Source organism: Dasypus novemcinctus, chromosome 5 (genome assembly GCF_030445035.2).
Source record: "Dasypus novemcinctus isolate mDasNov1 chromosome 5, mDasNov1.1.hap2, whole genome shotgun sequence".
NCBI classification, from domain to species: domain Eukaryota; kingdom Metazoa; phylum Chordata; class Mammalia; order Cingulata; family Dasypodidae; genus Dasypus; species Dasypus novemcinctus.
The window spans coordinates 144,899,335-144,925,113 of NC_080677.1; the positions used below are offsets into that span (position 1 = coordinate 144,899,335).

Genomic DNA, 25,779 nt, shown 5'->3' on the forward strand with positions numbered 1-25,779 from the left:
GTTGACTTTCATTATGTACTGGGCATGATTAATATTATGAATATTGCATTAATGTAAATACATTTACTGCTTTCCAAGAATTTAAAATCTAGTTGAAGATGGAAGGAAACTGATAGGCTAACAAAAATGGAAAGATTTATATATGGATATACTGAAGTGAGGATGGAATAATGAAGGAAGAATTCAGAGGAGTCTGTATTAAATAAACTAATTAATTTATAAAAGAAGCATTTTTCTGAGTTATGTCCTGGGCATTCAATTTGTCACTGGTCTAAATTATAGGGATATGGAAGGCTGCATATACTATGGCTAGAGAGGTAACAACAAAGAATTGCTTAAGTGTTACTTCGTAAGCTTTGAGTATATGTAGAATGTCATGACCTTGGGAAAGGAGTGAGAACACATCAGAGACCATTTTACTACAAGCGCCTTTGCTGATTAACATACAAAGTCTCTTTCATGGGCCAGTTTTTTGACTATCAGCTTGACATGTCAGGTCTCTTGTCCTCAAGGTTTAAGCTTTTTAAATTTCATGATAGATTGTATTTGAAAAGTTCTCATCATTTTTGTGAGGGGCAAAGGCTCTGGGTAGTCAATAAATTCACTTCAATGATGGAGGAGAATGATATTACTGACTGGTCACAACTCATTTATGGATATGGGAAAGACGATATCAAACTTAATGGCACCATTATGTGGATACAATATGATAGGGGAAGAAATATGTGGGAATCCAAATTGACTGTTTCAGTTTTCTAAAGGCTTCCAAAGCAATATACCAGAAATGAGTCGGCTTTTACAATAGGGATTTATTAAGTTAGCTTACAGTTCTGAGGCTGGAAAAATGTCCACATCAAGGCATCTTCAGAAGTTGCTTTCTCCCTGAGCTGCAGCAGTGGACTATAAGGAACATGGCAAGGCACAATGGCAGCATCAGCTAGTCCCTGCCTTGTCTTCCAGGTTCCTTTGCTTTCAGTTTCTGGCTGTCTCTAGCTTTCTCTCTGCTCCTGTGGCTTTCTCTCTCCTGGGTTCCACTGATTTCCGCTTCTGGTTTCCAAGGCTTCCTGACTCAGCTTCTAGGAGTTTTTCTCTGTTTTCTGCGGCTCCACCAATTCCAGTTTAGAAAGGACTCTAGTAAGAGGATTAAGACCTATCTTGGCTAAGCCTTGCTGGAGTAAAGTAATTAAATGGCCTTAATTGAATCTTATTTAATTAAAGGTTTACAAAAGATTCACACCTTCAAGAATGGGCCAATTTAAGAACATAATTTTCTAGGATTCACTTAAACTAAAGAGTTAAACTACCACAGACTGCTAGATGGACAATTACATGATCAAATATCTTGAATTCCTATCCTGTCCAGAGTTTCAGGTCAGTTTTTAAATTTTTACAGAAGATTAGTTAAAACAAAGCAGATTTTACTTTGAAGACATCTGAATACCTGAAGGTAACCAAAGCAAGGGCTTAAGCCAGAAAGAATATGTCAGGAATACAGTTATGGGAATTGAAACAGTGACTCTGTCAGAGTACAAGATCTTCATTTGGGCAAGCTTTTCATCCTTCATGTCTGCTAATAATCACATGCAGATGGACTTTTGATGACAACTCTTTTCAACTGCCATTCCCCCTTAGCAACATGCACCCCTTTTTCTTTTTCAGGACAGCCTATTATTCTTTTTTATTTATTAATAAGAATTGGCTTTTATACATTTTCATTTTCTCCCTCACTGAACTGCAAACTCCATGAGGGCAGACACGACATCTGTCATACACAACCCTGTATTGCTAATTCTAAGCATTGTGTCCAATAAACATTTCTCAAATTATTAGAAAGAACAAGAGTGGTTGAATTATTTAAAATTGTTATAACCCTTTTGTCTCATTACATGTTTTCATAAAGTCCCAAATGATAGTATTTGAGAGGTGAACTATTAAAAGTTCTTAACCGTCCTGGAAAATGAGTTCTTTACAACTTAGAAAATACATTACCTCAAACAAAATCAAACAATGAAAACTCTAGAAATGCCACAGCTTTCTGTCCCAGAGCCAGTAACTCTATTGTATACAGGAATCAATTTTTTCACCTCTAAGTAGAAGAATCAGCACTTAAAATTATTAGCTAACTAATCTGAGTCAACTTTTCTTAAAGAGTTGTGTGTAGAATGCCTGAAGTGGTACTTACATGTTATAACTACAAGAAATTCAGGGAACACATGCATAGTACATATGAGGGCACATCATGCAAAAATTTATTTGACTATTTATTAAGCTCCTATTATGTGTTAGGCATCATACATATCCTTGTCTTCATGGGTTTTTATTTATTGGGGAGAAAATAAAATAAAATGTATTATATATGAAAGTGATACATGTTATAAAGCAAGATAAAAGTATGAAAGTGGGATCAGGGATGCTGGAGTTAGAGAGGATTTTTCAATTTGAAACATTATGATAAGGAAAAGTTTTACTGTGAAAATGAAATTTTATTACAATCCTGAAGATGGGGAGGAAGGAAGTCATGCAAATATCTAGTAAAAGATGCTATCAAGAGAGGGACTAGCAAGTGCATAAACCTGAGTCCAAGTTTGTCTAGTATGTTGGAAGAATAACAAGAAAACTAATGTGGCTTTGGTTGAGTAAGGGAGAAGAGAACAGGTAATGAAGTTAGGTGAGCATTATATTTTTAGGGCTTTGTTGGCCCTTGGAAGCACAAACGCTTCATCACTAATCTAAAACTTAAAGATGTGTTTCAGAATTTAAGTTTTTCTTAGATTTCAGAAAGGTAACAAACTGCATATTCTGGTTATTACCAAATACCCCTACAGGGTCTGTGACAACACCTTGTCATTACTAACATGGCTAGAACTACAATGAAAAAATAGCCTATTCTCACTTGTGGGGCAAACAATAGAAATAGCTTCATATCAGATGAGATCATATCTGGCTACAATGTAAATTTCAATGCCAAACTTTCACTGTTTAGAGTTTTGACAGATTATTGAAAGAGGATTCAGATCCTGCCCTTTTGCTTTCATTCAGTATAAGCTGTGGTACAGTGAGAATGTTTGAGTAGAAGAAAGGTAAGAGCTGACTCACATTTTAACACAATCCTTCTGGTTGCTGTGTTGAGATTGATATAAACAAAAACTATCATGGAATGGTTTGTCTTGCACATTCAATTAAAAGTGTTAAAAGTGTTAAAAGTGTTATTCTCATTATACACGTAGCTTAACTGAGACATAGGGTGAATTTACTATGTAAAGTTTTATCATAGTCGGCTCCTTAAATTTTTGAGTTCATAAATTTAATTAATATTTTTCCTTTTGCTATTTCCTGTAGGATCTCCTCAGTGTAGACCTATAGACTGGGTGAAGCTTTTTTTTTTTTTTTTTTTTACTTTCATGCTTCCATTGTGCTTTTTCAGCTTCCTTTAAATTGTATATACCACACATGGCTTGTTGATATTATATTGCCTGAGGACTGTTAAATAAATATCTATTTTGAGCACTGATATGTGCTTGTTTCCAGAGCTATCTCATTGTAACAGCTAATTAAAAAGTGATATCCAATAGCTATCAGAGTGTTATCTACTATTTAATAAACTCTTAAATGCTTTTTAATTTTTATACCTTAAAAATTAATTTTTAATTCGAAGTGTAAGACTGCTAAATGATCTTTGGTGTCCTAAATAGGAAGTAAATGGCTGGAACCATTTTCCCCTGTACTTTAAAGTTAATATTCCCAACAATTTTTCCCCTACACGACAATATGTGGAGCCAAGTCCCATTTCTTGCTTAGGAAAAAACATACAGCTGATAAATTGCTTTAAGGGACTGTGCATGGTCACATAACATGTCAGAAGTGTGTATTTACTTAGTTTTTTTCCTATCACAATGAGGTGTTGGCTGCAATTTCTCTTCTGTGTTCCCTGGTAAGTTTATGTATTTGTTTATTTGTGATTTGAAGTGTTATAACTGGCACCATTTTCCCCCACAATTAAATTAAATTAAATAGATTTCTGTGTAAATTCACTCTTTTAGGTATAACGAAGATTAACAGAAAGAGAGGTCCCAGAAAAAGGAGTCAAGGGGTCCATCTTCACTTCATTATTGAATTAGAAATTGATGATGCATGCCCATTTTTGTGAGCCAATTGTTTGGCTTCTGGTGGTGAGTTCTTGATCTCCCTAAACACAGTACTGTGCCAGCAGACAGCATCACAAGAAGATATGGAGCCAGCTCTTCCCCTGGAGTGTGGCAGTTGATCCCCTCTGCCTGGAATGCTGGTTCACCTAGACATTTGCAGGGCTCAATCTCTCACATTCATAAGGAGGATGCTACCTCCTTGGCATTTGAAATAGCACCACTTTACTCTGCTCCCTTTACCCTTCCCTCCCACCCCATTGTATTTCATAGCACTTACCACTACCTGTTATTATGTAATATATTTAATTTTTTCCCCCTCTTTGTTCTTTAAGTGCCTAATTCATATTTGTCAAATAAACACTCAAAAATATTTCTGGGGTTACTAAAAATTTTAAATTTTAAAAATGTCAATCTCTTACATGACAACTTTTGAATCACCTTGGAAATTAATACTAGGTTTATTCAATTCAATCTGTCACTCACATAGCATCAAGCAATTATGCTAAAAGCTGTGATTAGAAAATTCCTCTTAGCACTGAGTATGCCCTTGCAGCCTACTCATAGATAGTATTCCATGAATTCATGATAATTTTGGTTTTATATTTTTTCCTACTTCTCATCATGGATTATTCCCCCTCCCTAATATTTAGCTTTTCAAAGATAGTGACATTATATTAACCAGATAAATGCTATACAACTGAAAACCTATCATGAAAGTATACTTGTTAAAAATAAGAACAAAACAGAGGAAATAAAATCAAACATTTCAAATTTTTAAATCATTTATTTGAAATAGCATTATATTCAGGTCATTTGAATTAATATATAATTGTTAAGATTACTTGAATGTCCTGTAAGCCTCTTTTTGTGTAATTAATAGATAGGTAAAATATTTTAAAAATTAAAATGAAAAAACTATACATTATTCCTTTTGAAAGGCTAGTGACTCAGTCTTGTCATCAAGTCCTAGAATGAAATGTCCCTCTCTTTTAGTGGAATAAGTACTAGGTTAGAAAGCAAGAAACTGTTCCTTTACCCTATGTGTCACAGAAATAAATTTACTACACTTTCTTCATTTCTATTTTTCCATATACATTTAAAGAATTAAGTAAGGTTATTTACAGTGCTTCTTTCAGCTGGAAAAACACATATTTTTCATCTATTTAAGGCTTTTAGATTACTATTACTACAAGGCAAACAATTAAAATAAAAGCCACTGAGTTCTTTTAATATTGGTAAGTACTGATATTGTAATAAGGGTGTGTGTGGTAGGTTTTTTAAAAAAATTATAAAATAGAGTTTCTCCCTTCTAGGAATTCTTTTGAGAAATAAGACAATAAAAAATGAAAGAGTCAAATAACCAAGCATAGGCAATATAAAGCTGCATGCCAAAATGAGCAGTGGAGATTCAAATAAGTACTCCAAGAGCAAGAGGTTGGGGCGAATGAGACAGTGCCCTGAAAAGATCAGGGAAAGCTTTGTAGAAACCCACACAGCTACATCTCTGGCCACCTTCTGTAAATGGCTTTCTGTAAATGTTAATTATATTTAGCACAATAATAAACATACTGTATGGGTGAATGGGTGAGAGGAAGGGTCAAGGAAACAAACAATTCGGTCGTTAAACAGAGAGAACTGCACAAGAAACTGGTTAAATAGATGATGAGAAGCAGATATTAACAATGCAGAAAGCAACTCCACACCTAGGCTCTGAGCCCAACGGTTGGGCTTCTCCTGCCAAGGCTGGAAACCTGAGGGCACTCCCCTCACAGAGCTGGAGCTGGGGAAGGCACAGCTCCTGCACAAGATACAGGGATGGGTACAAAGGCTTGGCTTTCCTTCCTTTCTTCCACTTTCTCACCAGTACTTCCCATTTTCTGGAAGTCAGTTGACATTGGAGATTGCAGGGAAGGGCAGGGAATGGCTATGAGGGCAACAGGTGTAGATCTGGCTAATATAGATACTAACATCTCTTGAATTCTAAAATGTGCTGGGCCCAATGCTGTATGCAAATTTTGACAGTTTGTCTTCCCCCAAATTCAGCAGCATAAACTTTAAAGATCAGAAAATTGAAGTGTAGAAAGTTTTAAATAATTTTAATATGGCCACAAACTACTAACTGGCAGTGAAAAATTTTGAATTTTGTCTGTTTCCAAGTCCATGGTTTTCCCAATGTAGGAAGGAAAAATCCCTCAATGAGTAAGTTCCAATGAGCCTCAGCAAATACTGGCCAACTACGATGTATTTAATGGAATATTTTATAGAAAATGATGCATACTGGAATATAAGAGGAAATTTTATGAAGGACTTCGGGCTTGAAATGAAACAAAATGGCCACTATTATATCTCCTAAAATCATCATAGATGCAACTGCCTTGCTTCTTTCAGGAACCAGATGCCTGCAGCTGTATGCAGAAACATTGGGAAGAATTTCAGTAGGCTGGGTATATTTAAATGTTCTAATGGAATACTGCAGAGAGAAAAAATCAATAAGGAAATTGGAGTTTTGTGAAATGATTTCTAAAGTGATTGACATGTAATAAATAAAGTAACTTATAAAATCATTTGGGATGGTATTACCAAATCTGATTCCAATTAAAAGAGATCAATGCCAATTAATTTTTATAGATCAGTTCCTCTTTTCAAATTACTTGATGATGTATTTGTTATTTTCAAACAATGCCTACTTTATAGTTTAATTCACTTTGAAATTTGTATATGTATTCTCATTCTACATTTCAATATTATTTTCCCTTCATAGAGGATGAAATGTATAGTACCTATAGAAGGACATGTTTATTACATAGAGCACATTTGAAAAATACTAGTGACTTCTTGTAATTCTTTGTTACATGTATGTATACAAGAAATATTTTGAAAGTGTAAGATATATTTTTCATGTAGGTCCAGGCTGTCATAATACCAATCCTTAGGCAGGGGTCAAGAGGTCCAGGGTCTTGTCTGTCTGGAAGGGGAAATCAGAAAAGGGAGATTTCACTCAACTCTGCAGAAAGGTTTTTAATTGATGTAGAAGATATTAAGGGATTATTGTTAAATTTCTAAAGTTGCAAAACATATATATGTATTTATCATAGTATATCCTTAAAGCAAGTTATGATTCAGAGATAAATATTAGAGAGCATTAGACCAGAGCACTTGATTGATATGGAACAGAAAAGGCTAAGAATAAAAGTGACAAAATGTACAGAAAAAGATAGTTTAGGTATATGGAGACCAAGTTGTTTTAAGTTCCAATTTTCCTAGATTAGCATCCCTGAACAAGCAAGCCTTCATATAATTTTTTCAAGACCGTTAGATGCCTGGAGTTTTGTAATTTGATCCCTTGTATTAGGAAGTTTTTTGAACCTTTTTTCACAAACGCTTTTTAAAGCCATAATTAGCATTTTGACAACAGAGGTTATATATTAATCATACTTATATTTTTTCCTGTATATTATCTAGAATAATCAATTTATTGACTTTTTAGCTTCTTAAGATGCCCTCATTAAAAATAAGATCATGATTGTTGTTGATGTGGGAAAGTGTGAGAGGGAGAGGCAGTGGGTCATATGGGAATTTCCTATATTTCTTTTTTTACTTTTTTTTTTTAGAAGTGAAGAACAAAAATTTTATTTCCTTGTTTTCACCAATCCTGTTATCAAAATGAATCTAATTCAAAATAGATCACTCATCTCACAAATTATCAGTAAGTACAGCAATCTCCATCTTTGGCCAAACAAAGTGTGGATATTAGTTTTTCTGTTTTTGTTTTCTTAAACATATTTTTAATTTAATTTTAAAAGATACATAGATCACACAAAATGTTACATTAAAAAATATAGGAGGTTCCCATATGCCCCATTTCCCATGCCTCCACTTTTCCCACATCAACTTCTTTCATTAGTGTGGTACATTCATTGCAATTGATGAATACATTTGGAGCACTGCTACACAGCATGGATTATAGTTTACACTGTAGTTTACACTCTCTCCAAGTCCATTCAGTGGGTTATGGCAGGATATATAATGTCCTGCATCTGTCCCTGCAATATCATTCAGGACAGCTCCAAGTCCCAAATATGCCACCGTATCATATCTCCTTTTCCCTCTCCCTGCCTTCAGCAACTCCCATGGACACTGTTTCCACATCAATGATATAATTTCTTCCATTGTGAAGTCACAATAATTCTGTAGTAGAATACCAGTATGCCCACTGTAATCCATATTTTATTCCCCCATCCTGAGGGCCCTGGGGTGGCAATGCCCACTCCACCTCTCAATTGAGATAGGCCCTATATATTTTTATGTAACATTTATGTTTTTATGTAATCTAAACCTCTTTAAAAATTAAAAAAAAAACTAATTAAAACTCATCAAAAATACACATCTTTCACCAAGAGTTTATTTATACCTATAATTCCTCTTTTACATGGTCACAAACTTTTATAGGCTTATAGCTGAAGAATGAAAGGAATTTTATCTCTCATTTATCAGATCTTATCTGGTTTAATAACAGCTTCTGAGCTGAAAGAAAGTTTACAGATCTTCAGAAAAATGGAATTTTCTGATGAAGTTCTTTCCTATTTATTATTTTACATAAGAAATGAAATGATAGGAAATAATTTAATTTAGTATGAATAGCTGAAATTATTAAGTGGCAAGGTGTGTCCTGTACTCAATAAGCCAACAACTCTATACTTCAATATATGCACCAATATAAAGTGATTCCATGATAGCAGCTGAGGTGATATATGGTCATCAGCTATCAAAGAACTTTTAAATTCTTTCCATGGGAATCATAATGTTAAAAATATTTTCATGGGGAAACATTTATTTGTCTTGCAGCATAGAGCCCTATAGAATCCAATCTTAGCTCTGCAACCATCTACCAAAAAACCTCAAGCAATTATCCTTAAATATTTGTAGCTCAGTATTATGAACTGTAAAATGTAAGAGTTCAAGAACGTTTACTTTTTTTTTTTTACTCAAGAATACTTCCTTCTTTGAAGCAGCTTCTTCCTTCAGGGGAATTTATTCTTCCTTTGATTTAGCCATATGATTTGACTGGGAGTTACCATCCCTTGGGGACCATATCACCATGACCACAGCAGCTTGTATAAGGGTGGGCACTTGAGCCAGCCTTAATGGAAGCTATTTAAGGATTGCTCTTCTATAGTATTCTCTTCTCCTGGAAGAAATTAAATGAATGATTATTCTAGCTGGGAAATTGCTGATTTGTAGAAATGCCAGCGATGGAAATGGTCTCGTGATGATCAGAGCACAGGTTACAAGTTGCAACATGCTGTTCAACAAGCGAGAACGCACACATCTCATCATCCAGCATCTCATGATGTGGCCTCCAGTGGCAGTGGTGTGATTAGCATATAATCAATCTGTAATCCAATCAGAGGTCTCATTGCCTATCATTTATAAAAAGCTGGGCAAAGTGCTAATGAGGCCAAAACCTTGCATCTCCAGATGTCAGCTGAATGTGAGGGGATTAAAGGATCAGCCTGACAGCAGAATAAGCATTCAAGTTCTGGAAGGACAAAAACAAAGAATTCTAATCAATAGGATTGCTTCACAAAAAACACATATAGGTACTATGAGTGTTTCAAGAGCAAATTCAGAGAATTCAGAACCACGTTTCTACAATTTACAGTGAAGAGAAACTACTTATTCTCATTTGGGGGCTTTGGGATGAAGGAGCTAATGAGAGACAGTATTATGATGCTTTGGCCATGGCACCAAGTGACAATTATTGCCATGTCTCCCAAAGACTTTTTAATGGGTAAGTTCCTTAGAAAGAAAGAGCCATTGTCTTACAGTATCAATTGGCAGAGGGTCATTTGCTGTTAATGGACCAGGGAGGGGATCTATCTATACAAAGGAGTAAAAGGAAAGCCATGGAAAACAAAACAAAAACTCATGATAATTCTTATGCTTTGAGACCCAAATTCCATTAAAAACATCTAATAAACTAGACTTATTTAGGCTAGAGGTCTTTGGCTTGGGATAGAGGCTGAAGTAGCCTTCTCTTAATTCACATTTCTGAAGTTATTAGGCCATCCTTGCTAGCTGTGTAAGATTAGAACTAGAAACACACAGCAAAGGAAGTGCAAAGCTGTTGTCTCTCTGCCACTTCCATTTCACACATTTCTTTGCTATTACTTATTCTTCCATAAGGATGGTTGAAGATCACAAGGAAGAAAAGGAGAATTTGAAGCTATTGAATGGGGCACAATCTGCCTCTTCCGAGAGCCTATCTTTGGTTAGTCACTCTCTTGCTTCCATGTGTTGAGTCCAAAGGCATTAAGCCAAGCATTCTTCTCCCTGAGTACTCTGATACTAGTGCCATTTTTTCATGCTGGAAGGTGTATGTCATCATACATTAAATTCTGCCACTCTGGTCTGAACTTAAGGAAAAGGCTTCTTCCCTGGGAGTAAAAAGTTCTCCTTATTAGATTTTTTTTTTTTTGATTACTAGTAAGTTATTCATTTAATAAAGTTTGGGGTCAAAGTCCTGCCTAATATTAAAATGCTGCCATTCCTTCCATTGCCTTTTTTGTTCTTATATCTCCTTTGTGGGCCTTGAAGGGAAGGGGAGAGGGTTGGTTGGGCCGAAGGTGGAATTATGTATTTCAAGACTGGTAAATCCTCCCTGAAAAATCCTCCATTCCATGGTTCTTAGTTCTTCATACAGAAATCTTTGAGGGCTGGGCATACAGGTCAAACCTGAAGCCTGAAAGAAGAGGAGGATTTCAGGAAGCCTACCTCCACTGACCTTTCTGGGTCCTAGTCTCTCTTTCCCTCTTCCCTTCTTCCCTCCCTCCCACAAAGGTTTACTGATCACTTTCAATGTGCCAGGAACTGTGCTAAGATTGGGAAAAAAGAGGTAAAATACGACAACTCCTACTCTAAATGAAATTGCAGTCTGGGTCTGGGGGTGATCATATTTCATTGTTAAAACAAAGTCATTTTTTATGGATCAGTTGGATTTAATGACACTGATTGAGAATATTTGCTAGTGAGTGTAACTTTGTATGACTTTGTATGACTCATTATTCTTGTCTTCCCAATGATATGGTCAGGGAGGGCAGCTCCTTTCTGCTCAGGAGACTGAGCCATTTCTTTCTCACCATTCAACTGGATCACGGTGTGATCTATGTTGGGGGTTAAGTAATGGAAGATGGAAAGGAGCTAGAATAATGGTCTTTTAATTTTGAGATTATTAAATTACACAAAACTTAGAAAAAAGCACTGCTCAATTTGGAATTAAGTTTACCAGAATTCTTCAGCTTAAAGTTTGAAGCCAAAATTACAGCAGTAAAATTACTTTGACAGACTTTTTGTTTTGGTCCTTGCATAAAGACTGTTCACAGAGGTTAAATGTCATGAATTGCATCTAATTTGAGGTACAATGCTAACTTACCTAGGTTTATTGGTCAGAATTTCCTCTTTTAGGCTTAGCACACTATCTATAACAATCTCCTCTTTTAGACAGTACATTCATACTGCTGCACCAAACCTAGAGCTTATGATTCTCGTATTCCTCAAAAGCTTATCTTCATGCCCTCACGATTGCCTTTAGTAGGTTATAAACTATATACCCAGAGTTTCTTCAAGACATATTGATTTAGTTTTAATGAATAAATTCTATAAGGTTTTTTTTTTCATTTCTCTCCCCTTCCCCTCCCCCCCGCCCAGTTGTCTGCTCTCTCTGTCCATTCGCTGTGTGTTCTTCTGTGATCGCTTCTATCCTTATCAGCAGCACCGGGAATCTGTGTTTCTTTTTGTTGCGTCATCTTGTTGTGTCAGCTCTCCGTGCGTGTGGCGTCATTCTTGGGCAGGCTGCACTTTCTTTCGTGCTGGGCGGCTCTCCCTATGGGGTGCACTCCTTGTGCATGGGACTCCCCTATGCAGGGGCACCCCTGCATGGCAGGGCACTCCTTGCGCGCATCAGCACTGCGCAAGGGCCAGCTCCACACGGGTCAAGGAGGCCCGGAGTGTGAACCGTGGACCTCCCATGTGGTAGGCAGATGCCCTATCCATTGGGCCAAGTTTGCTTCCCTCTATAAGGTTTTGAAACAGACTTTTAAATGTTGGAATAGTATTAGATTTGTGCAAAAACTGCAAGATAGTAAGAGAGATCCATATATGTCTATATCAGTCAGAATTCTCCATAGAAACTGAACCAACAGAATTATGCACATATATGAGCAAATACATAATAAGACACTTATTATAAGGAATTAGCTCATGTGATTATGAGGGGGCTGGCAAGTCCTAATTTGCAGGGCAGGCTGGAAGCTAGAAATCCCAGAGTCCAAACTCCTTAGCTTGGAAACTCAGGGCAGAGTGTAGGATGTAGTTTTGAGGCACAATTTTTCCTGATTCCTGGCCATCAGTTCTTGCTGTTATGACCTCCAGCTGATTGGATGAGCCTGTCTGCATTATGAAGGGTGAGTGCCTTTACTTAAGGTCACCTGACCGTAGACACTAAGCTGCTCTATGAAATCCCCCCACAGTAACAACCAGACCAGTGTTTGACCAAACAACTGGGCACCATAACCTAGTCAAGTTGACACATAGAATTAATAACCACAATGTCTAAACCAGTACATTAGTATGGTATAGTTGTCAAAATTAATGAACCAATAATGATACAAAATTATTAGCTAAAAATGGACACAACCAATCCAATGTCCACATAGAAGAGGTGGCATTGGATTGGGAAAGTGGACATGGTGGCTGATGGGTATGGGGAAAGGCAGGAAGAGATGAGAGGTGGAGGCGTCTTTGGGACATGGAGCTGCCCTGGATGGTGCTTCAGAGGCAATCACTGGACATTGTAAATCTTCACAGGGCCCACTGGATGGAATGGAGGAGAGTATGGGCCATGATGTGGACCATTGACTATGAGGTGCAGAGGTGCCCAAAGATGTACTTACCAAATCCAATGGTGTCATGATGATGGGAACGAGTGTTGCTGGGGGGGGGGGGGGGGGAGAGGTGGGGTGGGGGGGTGGGGTTGAATGGGACCTCACATATATATTTTTAATGTAATATTATCACAAAATCAATAAAAAAAAATAATAAAAAAAATTATTAGCTAAAGTTCTGTAATTTATTCATTTTTCCTTAGTTTTTCCCTAATATTCTTTTTTTCTGTTCAGGATCCCATCCAGGATACCATGTTACATTTAGTCTTCATATCGCCTGAGGCTCCTCTTGGTTGACAGTTTTTCAGACTTTTCTTAGTTTTGATTACCTTGACAATTTTGAGGAGGACTGATCAAGTATGATGGCCGAAGCTTCTCAATTGGAATTTGTCTGAGGCTTTACTCATGAATAGAAAGTAGTAATATGTTTTGGGGAGAAAGATTACAGAGGTAAATTATCATTTTAATTATATCATATCAAGGGTAGATACTATCAATATGATTATGAGTGTTGATATGGACCTTGATCATGTGGCTGAAGAAGTGTTTGTCAGGTTTTTCCACTATAAAGTTACTCTTTTTTTTTTCCTCATTTCTTTTGACCTAAGTCATGTGCAACCCATACTTAAGGAGTGGGGAATTATGGTTCACTTCCTTGAAGGTAGACTGTCTACATAAATTGTTTGGAATTATTGTACACAATATATTTGTCTATTCTCCAGCATTTATTTATTTATTCAATTATTTATTTATATCAGTATGTAGTCATGGATATTTATTTTATACTTTGAATTATAATCCAATCCAACTTTATTTACTTTTTCGCTCAAATTGTTCCATCTTTGGCCACTAGGAGCTCTTTCATTTAGCTTTTATGTATCATTGTGTGTGTGTGTTTGTGCAGTTTCTTATTTTCTGGCAGAACAAGATGTTCCAGGTTCACTTTGGATAGTTTCTCATGATCCTAGAATGAGCCAGTCCTATAATGAGCCCTGCTTCCTTTTATTGGATAATAGTATTAGAAACCAAGATATGAGGCTAGGTGTGCTGATTGTTCCTGAGCTATCATTTCATTTGGGCTCTCTCAGCTGACACAACAAGAAATATAAGCACATTTCTATATACTGTTGTATTTAGCCTTCTTTATCTATATTTAGCTAACATGAGCTCATACTGCTATCTCCAACTCTAATTCATTACCACATGGATACTTTAAAATATATATATATATATATATATATATATATATATATATATATGTATTTAAAGATACTTAGATTATACAAAATGTTACACACAAAAATATAAGGGATTCCCATATGCCCCATTCCCCACACCTCCCACCTTCCTTATACTAACAACTTCTTTCATTAGTGAGGTACATTCATCGCAATTGAAGCACATTTGAAGCATTGCCACTAAGCATGGATTATCGTTTACATTGCAGTTTACACTCTCTCCCACTCCATTCTGTAGCTTATGGCAGAATATATAATGGCCTGTATCTGTCATTGCAATGTCATTCAGGACAATTCCAAGTTCACATGGATAATTTTAGCCTCTTCCATTTGCTTACATGTAACAACTTCCTATTAATTAAAATTAGTATGTATGTTTTACTTCATCTCTTGATTTTTACCTATCTGGGCCTTTATAGTTAAAGTGGGTTTCTTTTAGAGAATACAGAGCTTGGTTTTATTTTTTAATTCACTGCCAATTTCTGCTTTTAACTGACATTTTTAGGCTATTCACACTTAAAATGATTATTATTAGATTAATATCTACCATGTATGTTATTATTTTTATTTGTTGCAGTTGTTCATTTCTCTTTTCTTCCCTCTTTTTTTTTTTTTTTTTTGCCTTCTCTGGCTTTAATTCACCATTTTGTATTGTTCTATTTTATTTCCTCTTAACGTAGTATTCAATTATGTTTCTTTTTTCTCTTAACATTTTTGACCTTTTGCCCTAGAATCTATAATATACATTTTGACTAATCTAAGAATACTTTCATATAACACTATACTACTTCATGCATTGTGCATGAACCTTATAACAGAGTATTCCCAAGGCCCCTACCCATCCCTTGTAACAGTTCTCCTATTCATTTCACTTAATCATGTGCTATTAATTCCCAACACATTGTACTACTATTTCTTTAAATAAAAAATTAACTTTTAAATATAATAAGGATAAGAAAAATGACATTCTACCTTTTCTTCATTTTTTATTTGTCCTCTTCCTTTCTTTACATAGATTTAAGTTTGCAACCTATAAAATTTCCTTATGCCTGCAGAACTTCTTTTACTATTTCTTGCAGGGTAGATTTGCTGGAAATGAATGCATAATTCCCTGTCATTTTATATTTGAATCTGGTTATGGTGTTTGTTTCATATGTTCATATTGTCTATTTTCTTGCCTTTTGGCATGTCTTAAAAATTTTATGTTGACCACAGAACATGTATCGAATAATAGAATCCGTAGTAAATGGGTTTTAGCTTGAGAATTTATATTCATCTGGCTAAGTATTGTACTATTTTTAAGGGTTTTTATAGCTGTAGGGGCCAGAGGTTTCATGCCCTTTTGTGTTCTTGTTTCTTTTTTAACTTCTCTCTTGATTTTGGGCCTCCCTAAATACTACTTCACAGAGAGAGTCTGAGTCTTTTATTCTTTTAGGTATTATCCACTGTATTGTACTGAAGTTAAAGAGTTCTACACTATTCCTATTAAATCTTTTTAGTGAGCTTCTGTCTTAGGGTTGTGACATTTACTACATACCTTTTGTTCTCCAGTCTTTTACTCTACCTTGTAGAATTTCCAATCTATTTACTTGAAGGCTTGAATCCATGTTGTGTGTGTTTTAAGCAAAACAGGACGGGCATATGGGGTTGAATTGTAAGTAATATCCTTCCTCTTGCTGGAATAAGGCTCTGGCAAAATCTTTTTTCTTGGAGAATGACCACTGTTTTGAAGAAGTTTCTGGATGCATTTAACAAAGTTTACTATTCTCTTCCCCCAGCAGAGATACAGGAAGTATTTTCGGAACTTCATTATGAAAATCTAATGAGTCTTCTAGATATTCTTAGTCCTTTAGACTTTGTCTGAGGTTCTTTTTTTTTTTTTTTTTTTTTTTTTGAGGTACTGGAGGCTAAACTTGGAACCTCATATGTGAGAAGCCAATGTTTTGCTTGTTGTTTGCTTTTGCTTTTTTGGGAGGCACTGGGAACCAAACCTGGGACCTCCCATATGGGAGGTGGGCACTCAACTGCTTGAGCCACAAACATAAGGTTCTTCTTTTTTTGGATTGGCCCCCAAATTAATCTTATTCAAAATAATTTAAAAAAACTAAATTTTACATAATCTGGTTTATATGTCAAGACATGCGTTAAACTCCAAAGCTTTACAGGATAGGATGCTAAAACACAAACCTGAAAATGGCTGAAAGGCAAAACGGATTTTTTTTCCCCCACAATATGCCATGTTAAAAGTACAAACATTATAGTTCAGGTTCTGCCAGGTGAGCTGGCCACATAAAACACACCCCGCTCAAAGTGAGGTCTTTGGAAGGATAGGTCTTCAGAATGGAGGCATACAGAGGAAGTTGAGCCTTATTGTGACTTTTGTCACTCCCTGGTTGGATTCAGGTGATGAATGCCTACTCTATCTGTTTAACAGAGGGAAATATGAACTCAATTTGAAGAAGATGTGATCATCTGTAGCCTCTACATGTTTTTAATCAAAATACTTGGCATATGATCCAAATAAAGAGAGATGATAGAACATAGACCCACAACAAACCAAAATGAACACTAATAAAAATATTTTAAAATAAGTGTAATTCATATATTCAAAATTTTACAGGAAAAGAGACAAAATATATACTAAAAAGATGGTGATTTCCCTGGAGATATAGCATATAAGAAAATAGATAACAGAAAAGAGATATCAAGATTGGAGCAATGACACCAAGGATGGGGGCTATAAATAGATTTCAAAAATGTTGTGCTAGCATTATGGACAAATGGTAAAAGTATAAGGCATTGGACTGTAATAAATGAAGAATTTGCATTATAATCTCCAAGGTAAACATAAGAAGAGTAAAAGAATAAATAATTGACATGTTTAATTGAAAGGATATGGATGAGTAACAATGTTCAATTAATTCAAAAGAATGAAGTAAAAAAGAAAAAGAGAACTTAAAACAAGGGTGTCAAGTAGAAAATAAATAGAAATTTGATAGAAATATAAACCAATTATATTAGTATTTCCATGAATAATAAATTTTTAAAATATGCACATTTAAAGATTAAGTCTTACCTGCTAAAACAGTAATTCCATCTAAATGCTCTTTATAAGATATACATTGCAAACAAAGAGTGTAGAATGTTTGAAAATAAAAAAGTTACAAAAAGTCATACAATGAAAACACTAACCAAGAAAAAGCTTGGTCTACTGATATCAGAATGTAAAAGAACAAATAGCGTTTATTCCAGGATTGTGATTCTCCAGTTTAACAGAAAACCATGTATTTATCTCAGTAGAGGAAGAACAAGAGGTTGATAAATAAAATTAGCATCGATTAATGATAAAAAACTTATCATACTAACAATAGTAGGTTATTTATTTAGTCTACAGAAAACCTATAGCAAACAAACTTAATGATGAAATATTGAAAGCATTCCTCTGAGCTTGGAGGATGCTATCATGATTTGTAGCAAATATTGAACTGGAGGTCATAACTATTACAACAAGGCATTAAAACAACAATAGAAGCCATTAGGACTTTGGAGAAAAAATAAAACTCATTTATAGAAGACATGACTGTATGTATAAAATTTTTAAAAATCTACAGACCATCTATTTAATAAGGAGAGTATTAGGGTGGCTAGATATAATTCATTACAAAATTAATTCTACTCCTACATACCAAAAACAAACTAAAATATGTCATTTGAAAAGATATTTTTAAGAGTATCATTACTAGAAGTAATACACATGCCCGACTCCTATACTGAAAGCATTATTGATTGATATTAAAGAAGACATAAACTAACAAGAATGCCATTTGCAAACATTGAAAGAATGAAGAGGGTAAAGATGTCCCTTTTCCCAAATTAATCCACAAATTTAAGATAATTTTACTCACCTCCACAATAGCTTTATTTACTTATTTATTTACTTTGTGTGTTCAAAGGGCTTTGTTATGAAAGTAAAAGAACAACCTAAACAATGTAAGGAAATATTTGGAAACCATATATCCAATAAATGTTTACTTATCCATAATACATAAAGTTATCCTTCAACCTAACACCAAAAACCAAAAAAAAAAAAAACAAAAACCTATCAACAAATGGGCACTAAACTTGAATAGATATCTCTCAAAGGAAGTATACAAATGGGATGGATGGATATGAAGATGTTCAACATCTTTAGCCATCAGAGCAATGCAAATCAAAACCATGAGATACCACTTCATACCCATTAGAATCACACCTTTTAGGAAAAAATGTCCCAGTGCACCCTTTCCCACATATGACAACCTGAACCATTGACTCTTCCCTGCTATATTTGCCAGAGAACATTCCCACCATTGTAGTTTCAACCACATACCTAGAAATCCCCAGAGTCATTTGGGTTATTATCTCAGTGGGTGGAGACCCACACAATAAACAAGAAAATATTAAACTTCCATCCTGGGGACTCCTGCTATGCACTCAGATAGAGGGGCAAGAGTCTCTTGAGAACATAGGCAGTACCTAGTAAAAGAAAACAGACCAGTATGTCAAGCCTTCAATATTAATGCATGTAACTATGAACATTATTCTTCAAAATTGAAACTCAAGTGGTTTTCATAGGTTCTGAGGGGAAGAGAAGGAAAGAATAGGTGAAACACAGAGCATTTTAAGAGTATTGGAACTGTTCTGCATGATATTGCAATGGCAGATACAGGCTATTGTTCATTTGGTCAAAACCTAAAAGAGTGTATGGTACAAAAAGTAAACCATAAATACCATTGACCATGGTTAGTAGCAATGTTGCAATGTTTGTTCATCAATTGAAACAAGTGTACCATACTCAGGTAAGATGTTATTAATAGGGGAAAATGTGAGAGGAGGTGGGGTATATAGTAACCTTTTTAGTTTTATGTGACTTTTCTGTAACCTAAAGCTTTTTTGAAAATAAAGTGAAAAAAACTAATACACTGTGGGAACAAACTGAAGAAATTGTCAATATACATAAAAGATAACAGATCTTACAGTAATGAAAGGCACAAAGCAAAAAAAAATTTGATTTTAATTTTATGTATTTTGGCTTTGTTTTTGAGGAGGTTTTGGATTGCACAAGGGTTTATTTTGATGAAAATTGACAAGCTGATTCGAAAATTTGTAAGGAAATGCAAAGGGTCAAGAATAGCCAAGGCAAACATAGGAGAATAACAAAACTGCAGGCTTTAAACTTCCAGGAAAGGTACATTATAAAATTATATAGTTAAAAGATAACATGGTAATGGAACAGGATAGAAAAATAGGCTACAGACTGAGCTAGATAAGGCTGAAGTAGAGCCATGCATAGTCTACCTGATTATGACTGAGTTTACACTGCATTAGAGAATGATGGTTTTTCACATAAATAATGCTATGCTAATTGGTTATTCATATGGATAAATATGACAACTGAATTCTAACTCACAACCATATGAAAAAATAAAATTCAGATTGATTGTAAAGCTAACTATCAAGATAAAATGATAAAGTTTCGAAGAAACTATAAGAGAATATCTTCGTAATTTGGGGAGTAGACATAGATGTCTTAAAGAGGAAGTGTACAGTGCTAAACATAAAGGAAAAACATGATAACAAGAACTACATTAAAATTTAAAACTTCTCTTCATAGAAACACACTTTTAGAAATTGAAGGCAAACTGTAGAATAAAAGATATCCATCTTCCATATATCTAATAAAGGCTAATGTACACTTCAAAGAACTCCCACAAATCAATAAGAATAACGCAGACAATGTAGTAGAAAAATAGGCAGAGGAATTGAACTGATATCTCACAATCGACCTTTTACAGTAATTATACAATAAGGCGATCAGCTTGCTTATTCTTCAGGGAAATGCAACTTAAAATCATAGCATGATTCCAAAACACATCCATCCACGTGATTGAAATGGAAAAATTAAACAAGGTGTTGGTGAGAACGTGGAGTACCCCGCACTCTGCTTCCCAGCACAGGCAGTGCAGTGCTATCTTGTACATCTACTAATGCTAAACAGACTCAGCAGTTTTACCTCTGGTCACCTAAAGACATTAATAAGAAAGTTCACAAGCACTGATTTTAATAGTCAGACTTAGAAAAAAATCTTAAACGTCTGTCAAGAGTAAAACTGATAATATATCTCACATGAGGAATACTATGTAGCAATAAGTATAGAAAAACTACATGCAACAAATCCCAAACTGCATGGATAAATCTCAAAAACATAATATTGCGTGAATGAAGACATGAAAGAGTAAATACTATAAGTCCATTCACATAAGGTTCCAAAAAACTAGAAATCTAATCGATGGTGTTAGACATTGGGATAAAATTGCTTTTAGGGGATAGTGAGTAGAACTGGCTACACAAGGGGCACTGGTTATGATCTAGAAGCTGATTTTATAAACTTCTAAAATTTAAAAGAGTTGCACACTTCCCTCTCTATTTGCTATATTTTAAATAAAACCTCTATAATAGAAATTAAAATGCTATGTAGTTAAAAAAATGAGGAAACTCTGTAAGTAGTGATAGGAAAAAATTTACACAATATATTCTTAAATGGGAATGAATCCAGGAAGAGAACATTGACAATTAGATTATACACACACACACTCACACACATGCATACACTGCTTATGCATAGGATATCTCTAAAGTGGTATATAATATATGATAAATAACAATATAAAATAAACATCCAGATTGGGAGGGTTATTAATGGTGGTAAGAGGTTGTCTTGTTTTGTCATATTTATACTTTTGAAATGTGTACTCTGCGGTATTGCATATTACAAAATAGTGAATTTTTAAGAAAGAAAAATTTGACATGTGCATTTCTGCTTTATATAACGATTTGTTCTCAATCAAGTAAAGACTATAATTAGCATTTGGCTTTTATATTTGGAAAATTTGTGAATAAGTCTACTTATTAATAATTTGAAATAAGTCTGCTTAGCTTTTAGATATTTTCTGCTAAATTTTAGGACACCATTAAACACAAAGGAAGTGATTACAAATAAAAAAAATGCTATTACTTGTTTGAGGTGGCACCTCAGCTTCCCAAGAAGTAGACATTGATGTGGTAGGAAATGAGGGACAGGTTAACAGAATTTAAGTTGTCTGTCTGTGAAGGCACGTGAGAAATATTCCTAGAAAAGAGAAGCCTGTGAAAAGTCAAGAGATGTGTGTGTGTAGTCAATTTATACAAATTCAAATTTTGGCGTAACTTAGGGCATTAAGGTATAATTCTTCACATTTATGACATAATAGTCTAATATTTCGTTCTTCAGAATTACTGGAATAAAATGGTTTTAGTGAGGATGGTGATGATGATAATAGCTAATGATGGCTTCAGTAGAGTTCAGTATAATTTATTTTATAGCTATCTTTCTAAAATATAGCTATCTTTTTAAAGTATGTCTACTGGATAGATTCTATTAGTATCATAAAATTTCAGGTGGAATTTGAATCGCAGAGAGGTAAGTAAATGCTCCAGGTTCACTGATCCCCTGTGATGGAACCTCATTTGAACCAATTCAGTCTAACTGTAGAGTGTGCATGCTTCATGTGAATGGAATCCAAACCAAAGCAGAATTTTAATTTTTGTGAATTATTTACATGAAATATAATATGTGTGGCTATATTACTTAATGATAACTATTAAGTAAGATTCTATAATAAATCTCAACATACAGAATTATCTAACCAAGTGATGCAATACACTTAGTTGCCAATCTCATTGGGTCACCCATACTATCAATAATTCAGCTGTCAGTCACAGCAGTCAGAAAGTTAAAGATTCAGCATCTCAATACGCGAAGATCTATTTAGGAAATAAAGATTGGACTTGCCTATTTTCTTTCTTATACTCAGTTGAAGGAAAAAGTGAGGAAGAGCAAACTTATCGATGAAACTATCAGAGAGGGAGGCTGCAATAAGATTATTCTTTTAAAAATACAAATATAAATTTCAGGTCAAAATTGCTCAAATGGGCTTTTTTCTGTATATTTATATATATACATATATTCTTTGCATAGGTATGCCCACATATACACATATATAAATATATATATTCATGAAATTATTTAAAATCCTACTTTCATGATTATACTTTGAGTAAACACATAGGCCATATATTCAAATAATCTAAACACCACAGCTTTCACTTTCTAAAGTTTTGAAAACACACAAAATTGACAATTTATATAAAGTTTCTTGGGATGACTTTAACATATGTTTTATGGGCAGATAGACTAAATGTGCTGGAGCTTTTTAAATTGAACTTCAAAGACAGTAGAGAACTCTGGAAACAATGTAAAATGGTATCACATTTCATGCATTAACTTAAAATTTGAGATAATCTGAATGGTTTTAATCCATGAAAGATTTCATAAAACCTTCAGAGAATTAAAAACAAAAAGTTTTAACTATATAGTAGATGACCTTTGTCACTATTTTTGGAGTTATTTATTTTCTGTTGACTATTGCAGATTATAAATTTAAAAATGAGAATACAATTTTTCTTATACATTTAAGGTCTTTTTGATTGAGGAGAAATGTTAATTTTAATGAAATATGAAATATGAAATGTTCTGAATATATTCTCTTGTAGGCAATGTAGAAAAAAACTATATCTGCTCAATGCCTGATTTAATGGATTGTTTCCACAAAATTTGGTCCTGTTTCATTCGCACATCTGATTGTCAGGATAATTGGTGAGATTGCTTCAAAAGAGAGGTTTGAATGAAAAAGCATAGAGATTCATAGAAAAAAATTTTTTTTTAATTCCCAGAGGCATAACCATTTAAAGAGATGCTTTTGGAAAGCTTCAGTTAGTAGTTATAGCTTGACCTATGATATAGTCTCAACAAACATGGGTTTAGCATTAGTCTAGATATCATCTTGGCAACCACTGGAAGACAAGAAAAATCTATTTCCTGTGATGACTTTTATGTCAGAAGTTTAACATCAGTGCTACAAACACATCCATTGTTTCCAGAGAAGAAACATGTTGTATAAATACAATGTGCTCTTTTTGTTGGTTTGTTTATTTATTAGATGATGCCAAAATCCAGTATGAACAGTGGAAACACTAGTGCAGGTAGCAAATATTTATTAAAACACAAGTTGATATGTAGTTCCTAGAATCACATTACATTTAAAATCAGGAGCTACCTTCGAAAGGGTCAGCAGGTCATAGTTAACAGGTCATTTATCCTGGTTTGCTTTTTACTGCTGTTTGGTACCCTGGTACATTGATAAAAATACTTTTCTATACCAAATTAAAGTAAAAAGACTTTAAAAGAGATTACTGGAATTCAGATACAGTAATTGTGGTTTAGAGTACAACTGATTGTTTTAACTGTGAATAAATTAATTGAGAAATTTTTGATAAATCAAATTCAACTTAGAATGTGCATTTTAGAAGCCAACATAACTTTTACAAGATTCAGAGGACTTTAAATCATATACAAGCTGCTGTCTTACATATTTGAATCTAATTAATTTAAGTGATATTCAAAGTTCAGAATGATAATTTAATGGCACTACTTTTAATTGATTCAATTATTTTCTTTAGACCTCTACAATATTTCAGTTGCAACACACCTCCCTCTGCAGTTAAAAAGTCTAACTTATACACTGATATAGAGAAAACTGAAAACACCAGAAGTCATGTCCTAAAATCTGATTAATGATAATATATGGACTTAAAACCCAGGTCTCCTGATACTGATCCCTAGATGTTTTCACTTATGTGACTGAGGTAAATGAGTTTTAGTTCTGAGTTCACCATTAACTAGATGTGGGATCTTGAGAAAGTCATTTCCTTTCCCTGAGCCTTATCATTTTCTCATTTATAAGACAAAGATAATACCATCATCAGAGGGCTTGGGAGAAGATTATATGAATAGAATACATGGAATACAGTTTGTACTGTGCCAGGTACATTTGTGTGTGTTCATCAATTGTAAGATATTATTATGAAAAATAATAGTAGCCAGTGATAAATATGAATAAAGAAATATTACTGAAATATTATGAAATATTAACATGTATATAGATATATTTGTGGGTATGAATGGATGTGGGACTCCATAATTAAATCAATTTATAAAATGGAGTTTATGCTGGTACACACTGAAGTTGTCAAGTTAGTCCTTTTATGCTGGTTGTCACTGAATTCCACTTACTAGTAAATACTTTTTTGCATAGGGAAACTTGGAACTTCTGAAATACTAAAGGCAATTGTACTCCATGGCAAGAAATTTCAAAGGCAATTTATATAAATCAAGAGAAACAATAAAACAGAACATCCATGTTAGCTTGAAGGAGTAAATCATCATTACAAATTCTCATAAGAGTAATTTGGGTTCTGTGGCAATGCCTCAAACAAGTTGAAATTTATTGGATTTGTTTTATGGGTTGAAGAGACTCTGTTATTTCAACTCTTTCTTATATACTATAATGAAGATAAAAAGGTTGGAAATACCTGGGATTAAAAGACTTTTTGTTTTATTTATAACCAGGCAGTTGCAGCCCATTTAGTTTAAAATGCATGCTTGCGCATGATTTAATATATACAAAAATAGAATAACTTCAAATGAAAACCAAAATAATCACATATGTGCATAAGCAATTTAAAAATAATCTGATAGATCTTTTGTTAATTAATTTACTATGAAAAAATAAAGAAATCCCCAAAATATGAATTCACTAATAATCTTTCAATATATTCAAACTATGGTCAAGATTTTAGAGATGTCTATATGTGTGCCAGGAAATTCCCTTTGCTCTGAAGTAACCACTATTTAAAAATAACACCTTCTTCTTATTTACATGTGAAAATAGTTTTATACAGTTCAAAAGACAGATGCCAGAGATATAACTCAAGGAAACCTGGGAATTATATTCTAAAAACATGTCAATATGAATCCAAGTCAAATTTTGATGGAGCCATTTACCACAGCTATAAACTGACTTATCAAGCCTGTAAATTCCAATATAAATTCAAGAAAGAAAATAAAATGTAATCAGCTTCACATAGTAAACATAAAAATTTTTAAATTTTATTACCGAGAACACATTTGACTGCATGCTACCTTAACTTCTCTGGCTTGTTTCTACATAACTAATTAAAAGCAGTTGAGGAGATAGGACTTGATCAAGACGGGGACTGGCTAAGATTAGTTAATTTCCTTTTTTTAAACTGTAAAATAGGATTTCATGCATTTCAACTTCTATTAGTTTATAAGTGACCATTCCAATAACCTTTTTCAAGTATAAGATGCTGGGATCTGTTTCTCATTGGCAGAGAAAGCTCTGCTAAACACCACTTTCAAACCCATTTTCTGATTCAATTTTAGTAGGCTCTAATAAAAATAAATACCTTAGCCTTTGCAGCTGCATCCATTTGTACATGCAAATTCAGTAATTG

The 25,779-nt window shown here is 34.2% G+C and overlaps 1 pseudogene; it reads left to right on the forward strand.

Annotated features, from left to right (window-relative positions):
• The window catches only part of LOC111763111 (protein Tob1-like), a 99,598-nt pseudogene that overhangs the window by 831 nt on the left and 72,988 nt on the right, over positions 1-25,779 (forward strand).